Source organism: Phalangium opilio, unplaced genomic scaffold, assembly GCF_054372755.1.
Source record: "Phalangium opilio isolate 3A_F unplaced genomic scaffold, DU_Popi_V2 ptg000201l_1, whole genome shotgun sequence".
Taxonomy (NCBI): Eukaryota; Metazoa; Arthropoda; class Arachnida; order Opiliones; family Phalangiidae; genus Phalangium; species Phalangium opilio.
Window position 1 is genome coordinate 230149 of NW_028324214.1, and position 14741 is coordinate 244889.

At 44.0% G+C, this 14741-nt stretch overlaps 45 non-coding genes across 45 annotated transcripts; all 45 read left to right on the forward strand.

Annotated features, from left to right (window-relative positions):
- The first annotated feature begins 327 nt into the window (after positions 1 to 327).
- On the forward strand, positions 328 to 399 carry TRNAE-UUC (transfer RNA glutamic acid (anticodon UUC)). The gene has a single exon. It is a non-coding gene; the product is annotated as a tRNA-Glu (tRNA).
- Positions 400 to 754: 355 nt separating this feature from the next.
- Positions 755 to 826, forward strand: TRNAE-CUC (transfer RNA glutamic acid (anticodon CUC)). The gene has a single exon. It is a non-coding gene; the product is annotated as a tRNA-Glu (tRNA).
- A 342-nt stretch (positions 827 to 1168) lies between these two features.
- On the forward strand, positions 1169 to 1240 carry TRNAE-CUC (transfer RNA glutamic acid (anticodon CUC)). Its single transcript has one exon. It is a non-coding gene; the product is annotated as a tRNA-Glu (tRNA).
- Positions 1241 to 1719: 479 nt separating this feature from the next.
- Positions 1720 to 1791, forward strand: TRNAE-CUC (transfer RNA glutamic acid (anticodon CUC)). The gene has a single exon. It is a non-coding gene; the product is annotated as a tRNA-Glu (tRNA).
- A 230-nt stretch (positions 1792 to 2021) lies between these two features.
- TRNAE-CUC (transfer RNA glutamic acid (anticodon CUC)) lies at positions 2022 to 2093 on the forward strand. Its single transcript has one exon. It is a non-coding gene; the product is annotated as a tRNA-Glu (tRNA).
- A 79-nt stretch (positions 2094 to 2172) lies between these two features.
- TRNAE-UUC (transfer RNA glutamic acid (anticodon UUC)) lies at positions 2173 to 2244 on the forward strand. Its single transcript has one exon. It is a non-coding gene; the product is annotated as a tRNA-Glu (tRNA).
- Positions 2245 to 2448: 204 nt separating this feature from the next.
- Positions 2449 to 2520, forward strand: TRNAE-CUC (transfer RNA glutamic acid (anticodon CUC)). Its single transcript has one exon. It is a non-coding gene; the product is annotated as a tRNA-Glu (tRNA).
- A 361-nt stretch (positions 2521 to 2881) lies between these two features.
- TRNAE-CUC (transfer RNA glutamic acid (anticodon CUC)) lies at positions 2882 to 2953 on the forward strand. The gene has a single exon. It is a non-coding gene; the product is annotated as a tRNA-Glu (tRNA).
- A 655-nt stretch (positions 2954 to 3608) lies between these two features.
- TRNAE-UUC (transfer RNA glutamic acid (anticodon UUC)) lies at positions 3609 to 3680 on the forward strand. Its single transcript has one exon. It is a non-coding gene; the product is annotated as a tRNA-Glu (tRNA).
- Positions 3681 to 4035: 355 nt separating this feature from the next.
- Positions 4036 to 4107, forward strand: TRNAE-CUC (transfer RNA glutamic acid (anticodon CUC)). Its single transcript has one exon. It is a non-coding gene; the product is annotated as a tRNA-Glu (tRNA).
- A 342-nt stretch (positions 4108 to 4449) lies between these two features.
- On the forward strand, positions 4450 to 4521 carry TRNAE-CUC (transfer RNA glutamic acid (anticodon CUC)). Its single transcript has one exon. It is a non-coding gene; the product is annotated as a tRNA-Glu (tRNA).
- Positions 4522 to 5000: 479 nt separating this feature from the next.
- TRNAE-CUC (transfer RNA glutamic acid (anticodon CUC)) lies at positions 5001 to 5072 on the forward strand. Its single transcript has one exon. It is a non-coding gene; the product is annotated as a tRNA-Glu (tRNA).
- Positions 5073 to 5302: 230 nt separating this feature from the next.
- TRNAE-CUC (transfer RNA glutamic acid (anticodon CUC)) lies at positions 5303 to 5374 on the forward strand. The gene has a single exon. It is a non-coding gene; the product is annotated as a tRNA-Glu (tRNA).
- Positions 5375 to 5453: 79 nt separating this feature from the next.
- TRNAE-UUC (transfer RNA glutamic acid (anticodon UUC)) lies at positions 5454 to 5525 on the forward strand. Its single transcript has one exon. It is a non-coding gene; the product is annotated as a tRNA-Glu (tRNA).
- A 204-nt stretch (positions 5526 to 5729) lies between these two features.
- On the forward strand, positions 5730 to 5801 carry TRNAE-CUC (transfer RNA glutamic acid (anticodon CUC)). The gene has a single exon. It is a non-coding gene; the product is annotated as a tRNA-Glu (tRNA).
- Positions 5802 to 5880: 79 nt separating this feature from the next.
- On the forward strand, positions 5881 to 5952 carry TRNAE-CUC (transfer RNA glutamic acid (anticodon CUC)). Its single transcript has one exon. It is a non-coding gene; the product is annotated as a tRNA-Glu (tRNA).
- Positions 5953 to 6162: 210 nt separating this feature from the next.
- On the forward strand, positions 6163 to 6234 carry TRNAE-CUC (transfer RNA glutamic acid (anticodon CUC)). The gene has a single exon. It is a non-coding gene; the product is annotated as a tRNA-Glu (tRNA).
- Positions 6235 to 6713: 479 nt separating this feature from the next.
- On the forward strand, positions 6714 to 6785 carry TRNAE-CUC (transfer RNA glutamic acid (anticodon CUC)). Its single transcript has one exon. It is a non-coding gene; the product is annotated as a tRNA-Glu (tRNA).
- A 230-nt stretch (positions 6786 to 7015) lies between these two features.
- Positions 7016 to 7087, forward strand: TRNAE-CUC (transfer RNA glutamic acid (anticodon CUC)). The gene has a single exon. It is a non-coding gene; the product is annotated as a tRNA-Glu (tRNA).
- Positions 7088 to 7166: 79 nt separating this feature from the next.
- TRNAE-CUC (transfer RNA glutamic acid (anticodon CUC)) lies at positions 7167 to 7238 on the forward strand. The gene has a single exon. It is a non-coding gene; the product is annotated as a tRNA-Glu (tRNA).
- A 204-nt stretch (positions 7239 to 7442) lies between these two features.
- Positions 7443 to 7514, forward strand: TRNAE-CUC (transfer RNA glutamic acid (anticodon CUC)). The gene has a single exon. It is a non-coding gene; the product is annotated as a tRNA-Glu (tRNA).
- A 78-nt stretch (positions 7515 to 7592) lies between these two features.
- TRNAG-UCC (transfer RNA glycine (anticodon UCC)) lies at positions 7593 to 7664 on the forward strand. Its single transcript has one exon. It is a non-coding gene; the product is annotated as a tRNA-Gly (tRNA).
- A 204-nt stretch (positions 7665 to 7868) lies between these two features.
- Positions 7869 to 7940, forward strand: TRNAE-CUC (transfer RNA glutamic acid (anticodon CUC)). The gene has a single exon. It is a non-coding gene; the product is annotated as a tRNA-Glu (tRNA).
- Positions 7941 to 8019: 79 nt separating this feature from the next.
- Positions 8020 to 8091, forward strand: TRNAE-CUC (transfer RNA glutamic acid (anticodon CUC)). The gene has a single exon. It is a non-coding gene; the product is annotated as a tRNA-Glu (tRNA).
- A 79-nt stretch (positions 8092 to 8170) lies between these two features.
- TRNAE-CUC (transfer RNA glutamic acid (anticodon CUC)) lies at positions 8171 to 8242 on the forward strand. The gene has a single exon. It is a non-coding gene; the product is annotated as a tRNA-Glu (tRNA).
- A 355-nt stretch (positions 8243 to 8597) lies between these two features.
- Positions 8598 to 8669, forward strand: TRNAE-CUC (transfer RNA glutamic acid (anticodon CUC)). Its single transcript has one exon. It is a non-coding gene; the product is annotated as a tRNA-Glu (tRNA).
- A 204-nt stretch (positions 8670 to 8873) lies between these two features.
- On the forward strand, positions 8874 to 8945 carry TRNAE-CUC (transfer RNA glutamic acid (anticodon CUC)). Its single transcript has one exon. It is a non-coding gene; the product is annotated as a tRNA-Glu (tRNA).
- Positions 8946 to 9024: 79 nt separating this feature from the next.
- TRNAE-UUC (transfer RNA glutamic acid (anticodon UUC)) lies at positions 9025 to 9096 on the forward strand. The gene has a single exon. It is a non-coding gene; the product is annotated as a tRNA-Glu (tRNA).
- Positions 9097 to 9175: 79 nt separating this feature from the next.
- Positions 9176 to 9247, forward strand: TRNAE-CUC (transfer RNA glutamic acid (anticodon CUC)). Its single transcript has one exon. It is a non-coding gene; the product is annotated as a tRNA-Glu (tRNA).
- Positions 9248 to 9451: 204 nt separating this feature from the next.
- On the forward strand, positions 9452 to 9523 carry TRNAE-CUC (transfer RNA glutamic acid (anticodon CUC)). Its single transcript has one exon. It is a non-coding gene; the product is annotated as a tRNA-Glu (tRNA).
- A 210-nt stretch (positions 9524 to 9733) lies between these two features.
- On the forward strand, positions 9734 to 9805 carry TRNAE-CUC (transfer RNA glutamic acid (anticodon CUC)). Its single transcript has one exon. It is a non-coding gene; the product is annotated as a tRNA-Glu (tRNA).
- A 335-nt stretch (positions 9806 to 10140) lies between these two features.
- On the forward strand, positions 10141 to 10212 carry TRNAE-CUC (transfer RNA glutamic acid (anticodon CUC)). The gene has a single exon. It is a non-coding gene; the product is annotated as a tRNA-Glu (tRNA).
- A 204-nt stretch (positions 10213 to 10416) lies between these two features.
- Positions 10417 to 10488, forward strand: TRNAE-CUC (transfer RNA glutamic acid (anticodon CUC)). The gene has a single exon. It is a non-coding gene; the product is annotated as a tRNA-Glu (tRNA).
- A 379-nt stretch (positions 10489 to 10867) lies between these two features.
- TRNAE-UUC (transfer RNA glutamic acid (anticodon UUC)) lies at positions 10868 to 10939 on the forward strand. The gene has a single exon. It is a non-coding gene; the product is annotated as a tRNA-Glu (tRNA).
- A 204-nt stretch (positions 10940 to 11143) lies between these two features.
- Positions 11144 to 11215, forward strand: TRNAE-CUC (transfer RNA glutamic acid (anticodon CUC)). Its single transcript has one exon. It is a non-coding gene; the product is annotated as a tRNA-Glu (tRNA).
- Positions 11216 to 11294: 79 nt separating this feature from the next.
- On the forward strand, positions 11295 to 11366 carry TRNAE-CUC (transfer RNA glutamic acid (anticodon CUC)). Its single transcript has one exon. It is a non-coding gene; the product is annotated as a tRNA-Glu (tRNA).
- A 379-nt stretch (positions 11367 to 11745) lies between these two features.
- On the forward strand, positions 11746 to 11817 carry TRNAE-UUC (transfer RNA glutamic acid (anticodon UUC)). Its single transcript has one exon. It is a non-coding gene; the product is annotated as a tRNA-Glu (tRNA).
- Positions 11818 to 12021: 204 nt separating this feature from the next.
- On the forward strand, positions 12022 to 12093 carry TRNAE-CUC (transfer RNA glutamic acid (anticodon CUC)). The gene has a single exon. It is a non-coding gene; the product is annotated as a tRNA-Glu (tRNA).
- Positions 12094 to 12323: 230 nt separating this feature from the next.
- TRNAE-CUC (transfer RNA glutamic acid (anticodon CUC)) lies at positions 12324 to 12395 on the forward strand. Its single transcript has one exon. It is a non-coding gene; the product is annotated as a tRNA-Glu (tRNA).
- Positions 12396 to 12599: 204 nt separating this feature from the next.
- Positions 12600 to 12671, forward strand: TRNAE-CUC (transfer RNA glutamic acid (anticodon CUC)). Its single transcript has one exon. It is a non-coding gene; the product is annotated as a tRNA-Glu (tRNA).
- A 637-nt stretch (positions 12672 to 13308) lies between these two features.
- Positions 13309 to 13379, forward strand: TRNAE-CUC (transfer RNA glutamic acid (anticodon CUC)). Its single transcript has one exon. It is a non-coding gene; the product is annotated as a tRNA-Glu (tRNA).
- A 229-nt stretch (positions 13380 to 13608) lies between these two features.
- Positions 13609 to 13680, forward strand: TRNAE-CUC (transfer RNA glutamic acid (anticodon CUC)). Its single transcript has one exon. It is a non-coding gene; the product is annotated as a tRNA-Glu (tRNA).
- Positions 13681 to 13758: 78 nt separating this feature from the next.
- TRNAG-UCC (transfer RNA glycine (anticodon UCC)) lies at positions 13759 to 13830 on the forward strand. Its single transcript has one exon. It is a non-coding gene; the product is annotated as a tRNA-Gly (tRNA).
- Positions 13831 to 14034: 204 nt separating this feature from the next.
- On the forward strand, positions 14035 to 14106 carry TRNAE-CUC (transfer RNA glutamic acid (anticodon CUC)). The gene has a single exon. It is a non-coding gene; the product is annotated as a tRNA-Glu (tRNA).
- Positions 14107 to 14185: 79 nt separating this feature from the next.
- On the forward strand, positions 14186 to 14257 carry TRNAE-CUC (transfer RNA glutamic acid (anticodon CUC)). The gene has a single exon. It is a non-coding gene; the product is annotated as a tRNA-Glu (tRNA).
- Positions 14258 to 14741: the final 484 nt, after the last annotated feature.

Below are 14741 nucleotides of genomic sequence, written 5' to 3' on the forward strand. Positions count from 1 at the left end.
ATAGAATTAAGACTTGGTTAAGCAAGTCCGATATGGTCTAGTGGCTAGGATATCTGGCTGTCACGCAGAAGGGCGGGTTCGCTTCCCGGTATCGGAGTGAGTGCTTTTGTACCGCTTTTGATGAATAAACTTAAAGACACATTTATAGGAATAATATTTTGGGTTGTTCCGACCAGTCAGATATGGTCTAGTGGCTAGGATATCTGGCTCTCATCCAGTAGGCTCGGGTTCGCTTCCCGGTATCGGAGCGAGTGCTTTTGTACCGCTTTTCAAGAATAGACTTAAGGATATAGGTTTATGAATAGAATTAAGACTTGGTTGAAAAAGTCCGATATGGTCTAGTGGCTAGGATATCTGGCTTTCACCTAGAAGGCCCGGGTTCAATTCCCGGTATCGGAGCGAGTGCTTTTGTACCGCTTTTCAAGAATAGAATTAAGACTTGGTTGATCAAGTACGATATGGTCTAGTTTCTAGGATACCTGACTTTCACCCAGAAGGCCCGAGTTCGATTCCCGGTATCGGAGCACGTGGTTTTGTACCGCTTTTCAAGAATAGAATTAAGGATATAGGTTTATGAATAGAATTAAGACTTGTTTAAGCAAGTCCGATATGGTCTAGTGGCTAGGATATCTGGCTCTCACCCAGAAGGACCGTGTTCGATTGCCGGTATCGGAGCGAGTGCTTTTGTACCGCTTTTCAAGAATAGACTTAACGATATTGGTTTATGAATAGAATTAAGACTCGTTTAAGAAAGTCCGATATGGTCTAGTGGCTAGGATATCTGGCTCTCACCCAGAAGGCACGGGTTCGATTCCCGGTATCGGAGCGAGTGCTTTTGTACCGCTTTTCAAGAATAGACTTAAGGATATAGGTTTATGAATAAAATTAAGACTTGGTCTAGTGGCTAGGATATCTGGCTGTCACGCAGAAGGCCCGGGTTCGATTCCCGGTATCGGAGCGAGTGCTTTTGTACCGCTTTTCAAGAATAGACTTAAGGATATAGGTTTATGAATAAAATTAAGACTTGGTCTAGTGGCTAGGATATCTGGCTGTCACGCAGAAGGGCGGGTTCGATTCTCGGTATCGGAGTGAGTGCTTTTGTACCGCTTTTGATGAATAAACTTAAAGACACATTTATAGGAATAATATTTTGGGTTGTTACAACCAGACCGATATGGTCTAGTGGCTAGGATATCTGGCTCTCACCCAGAAGGCCCGGGTTCGATTCCCGGTATCGGAGCGTGTGCTTTTGTACCGCTTTTCAATAATAGAATTAAGACTTGGTTGAGCAAGTCCGATATGGTCTATAGGCTAGGATACCTGGCTTTTACCCAGAAGGCACGGGTTCGATTCTCGCTATCGGAGAGAGTGCTTTTGTACCGCTTTTCAAGAATAGACTTAAAAATATAGGTTTATGAATAGAATTAAGACTTGGTTGAAAAAGTCCGATATGGTCTAGTGGCTAGGATATCTGGCTTTCACCCAGAAGGCCCGGGTTCGATCTTGGTATCGGAGCGGGTGCTTTTGTACCGCTTTTCAAGAATAGAATTAAGACTTGGTTGATCAAGTACGATATGGTCTAGTTTCTAGGATACCTGACTTTCACCCAGAAGGCCCGAGTTCGATTCCCGGTATCGGAGCACGTGGTTTCGTACCGCTTTTCAAGAATAGACTTAAGGATATAGGTTTATGAATAGAATTAAGACTTGTTTAAGCAAGTCCGATATGGTCTAGTGGCTAGGATATCTGGCTCTCACCCAGAAGGACCGGGTTCGATTCCCGGTATCGGAGCTAGTGCTTTTGTACCGCTTTTCAAGAATAGACTTAAGGATATAGGTTTAGTAATAGAATTAAGACTTGGTTAAGCAAGTCTGATATGGTCTAGTCGCTAGGATACCTGACTTTCATCCAGAAGGCCTGGGTTCGATTCCCGGTATCGGAGCACGTGGTTTTGTACCGCTTTTCAAGAATAGAATAAAGGATATAGGTTTATGAATAGAATTAAGACTTGTTTAAGCAAGTCCGATATGGTCTAGTGGCTAGGATATCTGGCTCTCACCCAGAAGGCCCGGGTTCGATTCCCGGTATCGGAGCGAGTGCTTTTGTACCGCTTTTCAAGAATAGACTTAAGGATATTGGTTTATGATTAGAATTAAGACTTGGTTGAAAAAGTCCGATATGGTCTAGTGGCTAGGATATCTGGCTTTCACCTAGAAGGCCCGGGTTCAATTCCCGGTATCGGAGCGAGTGCTTTTGTACCGCTTTTCAAGAATAGAATTAAGACTTGGTTGATCAAGTACGATATGGTCTAGTTTCTAGGATAACTGGCTCTCACCCAGAAAGCCCGGGTTCGATTCCCGGTATCGGTGCGAGTGCTTTTGTACCGCTTTTCAAGAATAGACTAAAGGATATAGGTTTATGAATAGAATTAAGACTTGGTTAAGCAAGTCCGATATGGTCTAGTGGCTAGGATATCTGGCTCTCACCCAGAAGGCCCGGGTTCGATTCCCGGTATCGGAGCGAGTGCTTTTGTACCGCTTTTCAAGAATAGACTTAACGATATTGGTTTATGAATAGAATTAAGACTTGTTTAAGCAAGTCCGATATGGTCTAGTGGCTAGGATATCTGGCTCTCACACAGAAGGCACGGGTTCGATTCCCGGTATCGGAGCGAGTGCTTTTGTACCGCTTTTCAAGAATAGACTTAAGGATATAGGTTTATGAATAGAATTAAGACTTGGTCTAGTGGCTAGGATATCTGGCTGTCACGCAGAAGGGCGGGTTCGATTCCCGGTATCGGAGTGAGTGCTTTTGTACCGCTTTTGATGAATAAACTTAAAGACACATTTATAGGAATAATATTTTGGGTTGTTACAACCAGACCGATATGGTCTAGTGGCTAGGATATCTGGCTCTCACCCAGAAGGCCCGGGTTCGATTCCCGGTATCGGAGCGTGTGCTTTTGTACCGCTTTTCAATAATAGAATTAAGACTTGGTTGAGCAAGTCCGATATGGTCTATAGGCTAGGATAGCTGGCTTTTACCCAGAAGGCACGGGTTCGATTCCCGCTATCGGAGAGAGTGCTTTTGTACCGCTTTTGAAGAATAGACTTAACGATATCGGTTTATGAATAGAATTAAGACTTGTTTATGCAAGTCCGATATGGTCTAGTGGCTAGGATATCTGGCTCTCACCCAAAAGGCCCGGGTTCGATTCCCGGTATCGAGCGAGTGCTTTTGTACCGCTTTTCAAGAATAGACTTAAGGATATTGGTTTATGAATAGAATTAAGACTTGGTTAAGCAAGTCCGATATGGTCTAGTGGCTAGGATATCTGGCTGTCACGCAGAAGGGCGGGTTCGCTTCCCGGTATCGGAGTGAGTGCTTTTGTACCGCTTTTGATGAATAAACTTAAAGACACATTTATAGGAATAATATTTTGGGTTGTTCCGACCAGTCAGATATGGTCTAGTGGCTAGGATATCTGGCTCTCATCCAGTAGGCTCGGGTTCGCTTCCCGGTATCGGAGCGAGTGCTTTTGTACCGCTTTTCAAGAATAGACTTAAGGATATAGGTTTATGAATAGAATTAAGACTTGGTTGAAAAAGTCCGATATGGTCTAGTGGCTAGGATATCTGGCTTTCACCTAGAAGGCCCGGGTTCAATTCCCGGTATCGGAGCGAGTGCTTTTGTACCGCTTTTCAAGAATAGAATTAAGACTTGGTTGATCAAGTACGATATGGTCTAGTTTCTAGGATACCTGACTTTCACCCAGAAGGCCCGAGTTCGATTCCCGGTATCGGAGCACGTGGTTTTGTACCGCTTTTCAAGAATAGAATTAAGGATATAGGTTTATGAATAGAATTAAGACTTGTTTAAGCAAGTCCGATATGGTCTAGTGGCTAGGATATCTGGCTCTCACCCAGAAGGACCGTGTTCGATTGCCGGTATCGGAGCGAGTGCTTTTGTACCGCTTTTCAAGAATAGACTTAACGATATTGGTTTATGAATAGAATTAAGACTCGTTTAAGAAAGTCCGATATGGTCTAGTGGCTAGGATATCTGGCTCTCACCCAGAAGGCACGGGTTCGATTCCCGGTATCGGAGCGAGTGCTTTTGTACCGCTTTTCAAGAATAGACTTAAGGATATAGGTTTATGAATAAAATTAAGACTTGGTCTAGTGGCTAGGATATCTGGCTGTCACGCAGAAGGCCCGGGTTCGATTCCCGGTATCGGAGCGAGTGCTTTTGTACCGCTTTTCAAGAATAGACTTAAGGATATAGGTTTATGAATAAAATTAAGACTTGGTCTAGTGGCTAGGATATCTGGCTGTCACGCAGAAGGGCGGGTTCGATTCTCGGTATCGGAGTGAGTGCTTTTGTACCGCTTTTGATGAATAAACTTAAAGACACATTTATAGGAATAATATTTTGGGTTGTTACAACCAGACCGATATGGTCTAGTGGCTAGGATATCTGGCTCTCACCCAGAAGGCCCGGGTTCGATTCCCGGTATCGGAGCGTGTGCTTTTGTACCGCTTTTCAATAATAGAATTAAGACTTGGTTGAGCAAGTCCGATATGGTCTATAGGCTAGGATACCTGGCTTTTACCCAGAAGGCACGGGTTCGATTCTCGCTATCGGAGAGAGTGCTTTTGTACCGCTTTTCAAGAATAGACTTAAAAATATAGGTTTATGAATAGAATTAAGACTTGGTTGAAAAAGTCCGATATGGTCTAGTGGCTAGGATATCTGGCTTTCACCCAGAAGGCCCGGGTTCGATCTTGGTATCGGAGCGGGTGCTTTTGTACCGCTTTTCAAGAATAGAATTAAGACTTGGTTGATCAAGTACGATATGGTCTAGTTTCTAGGATACCTGACTTTCACCCAGAAGGCCCGAGTTCGATTCCCGGTATCGGAGCACGTGGTTTCGTACCGCTTTTCAAGAATAGACTTAAGGATATAGGTTTATGAATAGAATTAAGACTTGTTTAAGCAAGTCCGATATGGTCTAGTGGCTAGGATATCTGGCTCTCACCCAGAAGGACCGGGTTCGATTCCCGGTATCGGAGCTAGTGCTTTTGTACCGCTTTTCAAGAATAGACTTAAGGATATAGGTTTAGTAATAGAATTAAGACTTGGTTAAGCAAGTCTGATATGGTCTAGTCGCTAGGATACCTGACTTTCATCCAGAAGGCCTGGGTTCGATTCCCGGTATCGGAGCACGTGGTTTTGTACCGCTTTTCAAGAATAGAATAAAGGATATAGGTTTATGAATAGAATTAAGACTTGTTTAAGCAAGTCCGATATGGTCTAGTGGCTAGGATATCTGGCTCTCACCCAGAAGGCCCGGGTTCGATTCCCGGTATCGGAGCGAGTGCTTTTGTACCGCTTTTCAAGAATAGACTTAAGGATATTGGTTTATGATTAGAATTAAGACTTGGTTGAAAAAGTCCGATATGGTCTAGTGGCTAGGATATCTGGCTTTCACCTAGAAGGCCCGGGTTCAATTCCCGGTATCGGAGCGAGTGCTTTTGTACCGCTTTTCAAGAATAGAATTAAGACTTGGTTGATCAAGTACGATATGGTCTAGTTTCTAGGATACCTGACTTTCACCCAGAAGGCCCGAGTTCGATTCCCGGTATCGGAGCACGTGGTTTTGTACCGCTTTTCAAGAATAGAATTAAGGATATAGGTTTATGAATAGAATTAAGACTTGTTTAAGCAAGTCCGATATGGTCTAGTGGCTAGGATATCTGGCTCTCACCCAGAAGGACCGGGTTCGATTGCCGGTATCGGAGCGAGTGCTTTTGTACCGCTTTTCAAGAATAGACTTAACGATATTGGTTTATGAATAGAATTAAGACTCGTTTAAGAAAGTCCGATATGGTCTAGTGGCTAGGATATCTGGCTCTCACCCAGAAGGCACGGGTTCGATTCCCGGTATCGGAGCGAGTGCTTTTGTACCGCTTTTCAAGAATAGACTTAAGGATATAGGTTTATGAATAAAATTAAGACTTGGTCTAGTGGCTAGGATATCTGGCTGTCACGCAGAAGGGCGGGTTCGATTCTCGGTATCGGAGTGAGTGCTTTTGTACCGCTTTTGATGAATAAACTTAAAGACACATTTATAGGAATAATATTTTGGGTTGTTACAACCAGACCGATATGGTCTAGTGGCTAGGATATCTGGCTCTCACCCAGAAGGCCCGGGTTCGATTCCCGGTATCGGAGCGTGTGCTTTTGTACCGCTTTTCAATAATAGAATTAAGACTTGGTTGAGCAAGTCCGATATGGTCTATAGGCTAGGATACCTGGCTTTTACCCAGAAGGCACGGGTTCGATTCTCGCTATCGGAGAGAGTGCTTTTGTACCGCTTTTCAAGAATAGACTTAAAAATATAGGTTTATGAATAGAATTAAGATTTGGTTGAAAAAGTCCGATATGGTCTAGTGGCTAGGATATCTGGCTTTCACCCAGAAGGCCCGGGTTCGATCTTGGTATCGGAGCGGGTGCTTTTGTACCGCTTTTCAAGAATAGAATTAAGACTTGGTTGATCAAGTACGATATGGTCTAGTTTCTAGGATACCTGACTTTCACCCAGAAGGCCCGAGTTCGATTCCCGGTATCGGAGCACGTGGTTTCGTACCGCTTTTCAAGAATAGACTTAAGGATATAGGTTTATGAATAGAATTAAGACTTGTTTAAGCAAGTCCGATATGGTCTAGTGGCTAGGATATCTGGCTCTCACCCAGAAGGACCGGGTTCGATTCCCGGTATCGGAGCTAGTGCTTTTGTACCGCTTTTCAAGAATAGACTTAAGGATATAGGTTTAGTAATAGAATTAAGACTTGGTTAAGCAAGTCTGATATGGTCTAGTCGCTAGGATACCTGACTTTCATCCAGAAGGCCTGGGTTCGATTCCCGGTATCGGAGCACGTGGTTTTGTACCGCTTTTCAAGAATAGAATAAAGGATATAGGTTTATGAATAGAATTAAGACTTGTTTAAGCAAGTCCGATATGGTCTAGTGGCTAGGATATCTGGCTCTCACCCAGAAGGCCCGGGTTCGATTCCCGGTATCGGAGCGAGTGCTTTTGTACCGCTTTTCAAGAATAGACTTAAGGATATTGGTTTATGATTAGAATTAAGACTTGGTTAAGCAAGTCCGATATGGTCTAGTGGCTAGGATATCTGGCTCTCACCCAGAAGGCCCGGGTTCGATTCCCGGTATCGGAGCGAGTGCTTTTGTACCGCTTTTCAATAATAGAATTAAGACTTGGTTGATCAAGTACGATATGGTCTAGTTTCTAGGATACCTGACTTTCACCCAGAAGGCCCGAGTTCGATTCCCGGTATCGGAGCACGTGGTTTTGTACCGCTTTTCAAGAATAGAATTAAGGATATAGGTTTATGAATAGAATTAAGACTTGTTTAAGCAAGTCCGATATGGTCTAGTGGCTAGGATATCTGGCTCTCACCCAGAAGGACCGGGTTCGATTCCCGGTATCGGAGCGAGTGCTTTTGTACCGCTTTTCAAGAATAGACTTAAGGATATAGGTTTATGAATAGAATTAAGACTTGGTTGAAAAGTCCGATATGGTCTAGTGGCTAGGATATCTGGCTTCCACCCAGAAGGCCCGGGTTCGATTCCCGGTATCGGAGCGAGTGCTTTTGTACCGCTTTTCAAGAATAGAATTAAGACTTGGTTGATCAAGTACGATATGGTCTAGTTTCTAGGATACCTGACTTTCACCCTGAAGGCCCGAGTTCGATTCCCGGTATCGGAGCACGTGGTTTTGTACCGCTTTTCAAGAATAGAATTAAGGATATAGGTTTATGAATAGAATTAAGACTTGTTTAAGCAAGTCCGATATGGTCTAGTGGCTAGGATATCTGGCTCTCACCCAGAAGGACCGGGTTCGATTCCCGGTATCGGAGCGAGTGCTTTTGTACCGCTTTTCAAGAATAGACTTAAGGATATTGGTTTATGAATAGAATTAAGACTTGGTTAAGCAAGTCCGATATGGTCTAGTGGCTAGGATATCTGGCTCTCACCCAGAAGGCCCGGGTTCGATTCCCGGTATCGGAGCGAGTGCTTTTGTACCGCTTTTGATGAATAAATTTAAAGACACATTTATAGGAATAATATTTTGGGTTGTTACAACCAGACCGATATGGTCTAGTGGCTAGGATATCTGGCTCTCACCCAGAAGGCCCGGGTTCGATTCCCGGTATCGGAGCGTGTGCTTTTGTACCGCTTTTCAATAATAGAATTAAGACTTGGTTGAGCAAGTCCGATATGGTCTATAGGCTAGGATACCTGGATTTTACCCAGAAGGCCCGAGTTCGATTCCCGGTATCGGAGCACGTGGTTTTGTACCGCTTTTCAAGAATAGAATTAAGGATATTGGTTTATGAATAGAATTAAGACTTGGTTAAGCAAGTCCGATATGGTCTAGTCGCTAGGATACCTGACTTTCACCCAGAAGGCCCGGGTTCGATTCCCGGTATCCGAGCACGTGGTTTTGTACCGCTTTTCAAGAATAGACTAAAGGATATAGGTTTATGAATAGAATTAAGACTTGGTTAAGCAAGTCCGATATGGTCTAGTGGCTAGGATATCTGGCTCTCACCCAGAAGGCCCGGGTTCGATTCCCGGTATCGGAGCGAGTGCTTTTGTACCGCTTTTCAAAAATAGACTTAAGACTTGGTTGAGCAAGTACGATATGGTCTAGTCGCTAGGATACCTGACTTTCACCCAGAAGGCCCGAGTTCGATTCCCGGTATCGGTGCACGTGGTTTTGTACCGCTTTTCAAGAATAGAATTAAGGATATAGGTTTATGAATAGAATTAAGACTTGTTTAAGCAAGTCCGATATGGTCTAGTGGCTAGGATATCTGGCTCTCACCCAGAAGGACCGGGTTCGATTCCCGGTATCGGAGCGAGTGCTTTTGTACCGCTTTTCAAGAATAGACTTAAGGATATTGGTTTATGAATAGAATTAAGACTTGGTTAAGCAAGTCCGATATGGTCTAGTCGCTAGGATATCTGGCTTTCACCCAGAAGGCCCGGGTTCGATTCCCGGTATCGGAGCACGTGGTTTTGTACCGCTTTTCAAGAATAGACTAAAGGATATAGGTTTATGAATAGAATTAAGACTTGGTTAAGCAAGTCCGATATGGTCTAGTGGCTAGGATATCTGGCTCTCACCCAGAAGGCCCGGGTTCGATTCCCGGTATCGGAGCGAGTGCTTTTGTACCGCTTTTCAAAAATAGACTTAAGACTTGGTTGAGCAAGTACGATATGGTCTAGTCGCTAGGATACCTGACTTTCACCCAGAAGGCCCGAGTTCGATTCCCGGTATCGGTGCACGTGGTTTTGTACCGCTTTTCAAGAATAGAATTAAGGATATAGGTTTATGAATAGAATTAAGACTTGTTTAAGCAAGTCCGATATGGTCTAGTGGCTAGGATATCTGGCTCTCACCCAGAAGGCACGGGTTCGATTCCCGGTATCGGAGCGAGTGCTTTTGTACCGCTTTTCAAGAATAGACTTAAGGATATAGGTTTATGAATAAAATTAAGACTTGGTCTAGTGGCTAGGATATCTGGCTGTCACGCAGAAGGGCGGGTTCGATTCTCGGTATCGGAGTGAGTGCTTTTGTACCGCTTTTGATGAATAAACTTAAAGACACATTTATAGGAATAATATTTTGGGTTGTTACAACCAGACCGATGTGGTCTAGTGGCTAGGATATCTGGCTCTCACCCAGAAGGCCCGGGTTCGATTCCCGGGATCGGAGCGTGTGCTTTTGTACCGCTTTTCAATAATAGAATTAAGACTTGGTTGAGCAAGTCCGATATGGTCTATAGGCTAGGATACCTGGCTTTTACCCAGAAGGCACGGGTTCGATTCCCGGTATCGGAGCGAGTGCTTTTGTACCGCTTTTCAAGAATAGACTTAAGGATATAGGTTTATGAATAGAATTAAGACTTGGTCTAGTGGCTAGGATATCTGGCTGTCACGCAGAAGGGCGGGTTCGATTCTCGGTATCGGAGTGAGTGCTTTTGTACCGCTTTTGATGAATAAATTTAAAGACACATTTATAGGAATAATATTTTGGGTTGTTACAACCAGACCGATATGGTCTAGTGGCTAGGATATCTGGCTCTCACCCAGAAGGCCCGGGTTCGATTCCCGGTATCGGAGCGTGTGCTTTTATACCGCTTTTCAATAATAGAATTAAGACTTGGTTGAGCAAGTCCGATATGGTCTATAGGCTAGGATACCTGGATTTTACCCAGAAGGCGCGGGTTCGATTCCCGCTATCGGAGAGAGTGCTTTTGTACCGCTTTTGAAGAATAGACTTAACGATATCGGTTTATGAATAGAACTAAGACTTGTTTAAGCAAGTCCGATATGGTCTAGTGGCTAGGATATCTGGCTCTCACCCAGAAGGCCCGGGTTCGATTCCCGGTATCGGAGCGAGTGCTTTTGTACCGCTTTTCAAGAATAGATTTAAGGATATTGGTTTATGAATAGAATTAAGACTTGGTTAAGCAAGTCCGATATGGTCTAGTGGCTAGGATATCTGGCTGTCACGCAGAAGGGCGGGTTCGATTCCCGGTATCGGAGTGAGTGCTTTTGTACCGCTTTTATGAATAAACTTAAAGACACATTTATAGGAATAATATTTTGGGTTGTTACGACCAGTCAGATATGGTCTAGTGGCTAGGATATCTGGCTCTCATCCAGAAGGCACGGGTTCGATTCCCGGTATCGGAGCGAGTGCTTTTGTACCGCTTTTCAAGAATAGACTTAAGGATATAGGTTTATGAATAGAATTAAGACTTGGTTGAGGAAGTCCGATATGGTCTAGTGGCTAGGATATCTGGCTTTCACCCAGAAGGCCCGGGTTCGATTCCCGGTATCGGAGCGAGTGCTTTTGTACCGCTTTTCAAGAATAGAATTAAGACTTGGTTGATCAAGTACGATATGGTCTAGTTTCTAGGATACCTGACTTTCACCCAGAAGGCCCGAGTTCGATTCCCGGTATCGGAGCACGTGGTTTTGTACCGCTTTTCAAGAATAGACTTAAGGATATAGGTTTATGAATAGAATTAAGACTTGTTTAAGCAAGTCCGATATGGTCTAGTGGCTAGGATATCTGGCTCTCACCCAGAAGGCCCGGGTTCGATTCCCGGTATCGGAGCGAGTGCTTTTGTACCGCTTTTCAAGAATAGATTTAAGGATATTGGTTTATGAATAGAACTAAGACTTGTTTAAGCAAGTCCGATATGGTCTAGTGGCTAGGATATCTGGCTCTCACCCAGAAGGCCCGGGTTCGATTCCCGGTATCGGAGCGAGTGCTTTTGTACCGCTTTTCAAGAATAGATTTAAGGATATTGGTTTATGAATAGAATTAAGACTTGGTTAAGCAAGTCCGATATGGTCTAGTGGCTAGGATATCTGGCTGTCACGCAGAAGGGCGGGTTCGATTCCCGGTATCGGAGTGAGTGCTTTTGTACCGCTTTTATGAATAAACTTAAAGACACATTTATAGGAATAATATTTTGGGTTGTTACGACCAGTCAGATATGGTCTAGTGGCTAGGATATCTGGCTCTCATCCAGAAGGCACGGGTTCGATTCCCGGTATCGGAGCGAGTGCTTTTGTACCGCTTTTCAAGAATAGACTTAAGGATATAGGTTTATGAATAGAATTAAGACTTGGTTGAGGAAGTCCGATATGGTCTAGTGGCTAGGATATCTGGCTTTCACCCAGAAGGCCCGGGTTCGATTCCCGGTATCGGAGCGAGTGCTTTTGTACCGCTTTTCAAGAATAGAATTAAGACTTGGTTGATCAAGTACGATATGGTCTAGTTTCTAGGATACCTGACTTTCACCCAGAAGGCCCGAGTTCGATTCCCGGTATCGGAGCACGTGGTTTTGTACCGCTTTTCAAGAATAGACTTAAGGATATAGGTTTATGAATAGAATTAAGACTTGTTTAAGCAAGTCCGATATGGTCTAGTGGCTAGGATATCTGGCTCTCACCCAGAAGGACCGGGTTCGATTCCCGGTATCGGAGCGAGTGCTTTTGTACCGCTTTTCAAGAATAGACTTAAGGATATTGGTTTATGAATAGAATTAAGACTTGGTTAAGCAAGTCCGATATGGTCTAGTCGCTAGGATACCTGACTTTCACCCAGAAGGCCCGGGTTCGATTCCCGGTATCGGAGCACGTGGTTTTGTACCGCTTTTCAAGAATAGACTAAAGGATATAGGTTTATGAATAGAATTAAGACTTGGTTAAGCAAGTCCGATATGGTCTAGTGGCTAGGATATCTGGCTCTCACCCAGAAGGCCCGGGTTCGATTCCCGGTATCGGAGCGAGTGCTTTTGTACCGCTTTTCAAAAATAGACTTAAGACTTGGTTGAGCAAGTACGATATGGTCTAGTCGCTAGGATACCTGACTTTCACCCAGAAGGCCCGAGTTCGATTCCCGGTATCGGTGCACGTGGTTTTGTACCGCTTTTCAAGAATAGAATTAAGGATATAGGTTTATGAATAGAATTAAGACTTGTTTAAGCAAGTCCGATATGGTCTAGTGGCTAGGATATCTGGCTCTCACCCAGAAGGCCCGGGTTGGATTCCCGGTATCGGAGCGAGTGCTTTTGTACCGCTTTTCAAGAATAGACTTAACGATATTGGTTTATGAATAGAATTAAGACTTGTTTAAGAAAGTCCGATATGGTCTAGTGGCTAGGATATCTGGCTCTCACCCAGAAGGCACGTGTTCGATTCCCGGTATCGGAGCGAGTGCTTTTGTACCGCTTTTCAAGAATAGACTTAAGGATATAGGTTTATGAATAAAATTAAGACTTGGTCTAGTGGCTAGGATATCTGGCTGTCACGCAGAAGGGCGGGTTCGATTCTCGGTATCGGAGTGAGTGCTTTTGTACCGCTTTTGATGAATAAACTTAAAGACACATTTATAGGAATAATATTTTGGATTGTTACAACCAGACCGATATGGTCTAGTGGCTAGGATAACTGGCTCTCACCCAGAAGGCCCGGGTTCGATTCCCGGTATCGGAGCGTGTGCTTTTGTACCGCTTTTCAATAATAGAATTAAGACTTGGTTGAGCAAGTCCGATATGGTCTATAGGCTAGGATACCTGGCTTTTACCCAGAAGGCACGGGTTCGATTCCCGCTATCGGAGAGAGTGCTTTTGTACCGCTTTTGAAGAATAGACTTAACGATATCGGTTTATGAATAGATTTAAGACTTGTTTAAGCAAGTCCGATATGGTCTAGTGGCTAGGATATCTGGCTCTCACCCAGAAGGCCCGGGTTCGATTCCGGTATCGGAGCGAGTGCTTTTGTACCGCTTTTCAAGAATAGACTTAAAGATATTGGTTTATGAATAGAATTAAGACTTGGTTAAGCAAGTCCGATATGGTCTAGTGGCTAGGATATCTGGCTGTCACGCAGAAGGGCGGGTTCGCTTCCCGGTATCGGGGTGAGTGCTTTTGTACCGCTTTTGATGAATAAACTTAAAGACACATTTATAGGAATAATATTTTGGGTTGTTCCGAACAGTCAGATATGGTCTAGTGGCCAGGATATCTGGCTCTCATCCAGAAGGCTCGGGTTCGATTCCCGGTATCGGAGGGAGTGCTTTTGTACCGCTTTTCAAGAATAGACTTAAGGATATAGGTTTATGAATAGAATTAAGACTTGGTTGAAAAGTCCGATATGGTCTAGTGGCTAGGATATCTGGCTTCCACCCAGAAGGCCCGGGTTCGATTCCCGGTATCGGAGCGAGTGCTTTTGTACAGCTTTTCAAGAATAGAATTAAGACTTGGTTGATCAAGTACGATATGGTCTAGTTTCTAGGATACCTGACTTTCACCCTGAAGGCCCGAGTTCGATTCCCGGTATCGGAGCACGTGGTTTTGTACCGCTTTTCAAGAATAGAATTAAGGATATAGGTTTATGAATAGAATTAAGACTTGTTTAAGCAAGTCCGATATGGTCTAGTGGCCAGGATATCTGGCTCTCACGCAGAAGGCCCGGGTTCGATTCCCGGTATCGGAGCGAGTGCTTTTGTACCGCTTTTCAAGAATAGACTTAACGATATTGGTTTATGAATAGAATTAAGACTTGTTTAAGAAAGTCCGATATGGTCTAGTGGCTAGGATATCTGGCTCTCACCCAGAAGGCACGGGTTCGATTCCCGGTATCGGAGCGAGTGCTTTTGTACCGCTTTTCAAGAATAGACTTAAGGACATAGGTTTATGAATAGAATTAAGACTTGGTCTAGTGGCTAGGATATCTGGCTCTCACCCAGAAGGCCCGGGTTCGATTCCCGGTATCGGAGCGAGTGCTTTTGTACCGCTTTTCAAGAATAGACTTAACGATATTGGTTTATGAATAGAATTAAGACTTGTTTAAGAAAGTCCGATATGGTCTAGTGGCTAGGATATCTGGCTCTCACCCAGAAGGCACGTGTTCGATTCCCGGTATCGGAGCGAGTGCTTTTGTACCGCTTTTCAAGAATAGACTTAAGGATATAGGTTTATGAATAAAATTAAGACTTGGTCTAGTGGCTAGGATATCTGGCTGTCACGCAGAAGGGCGGGTTCGATTCTCGGTATCGGAGTGAGTGCTTTTGTACCGCTTTTGATGAATAAACTTAAAGACACATTTATAGGAATAATATTTTGGGTTGT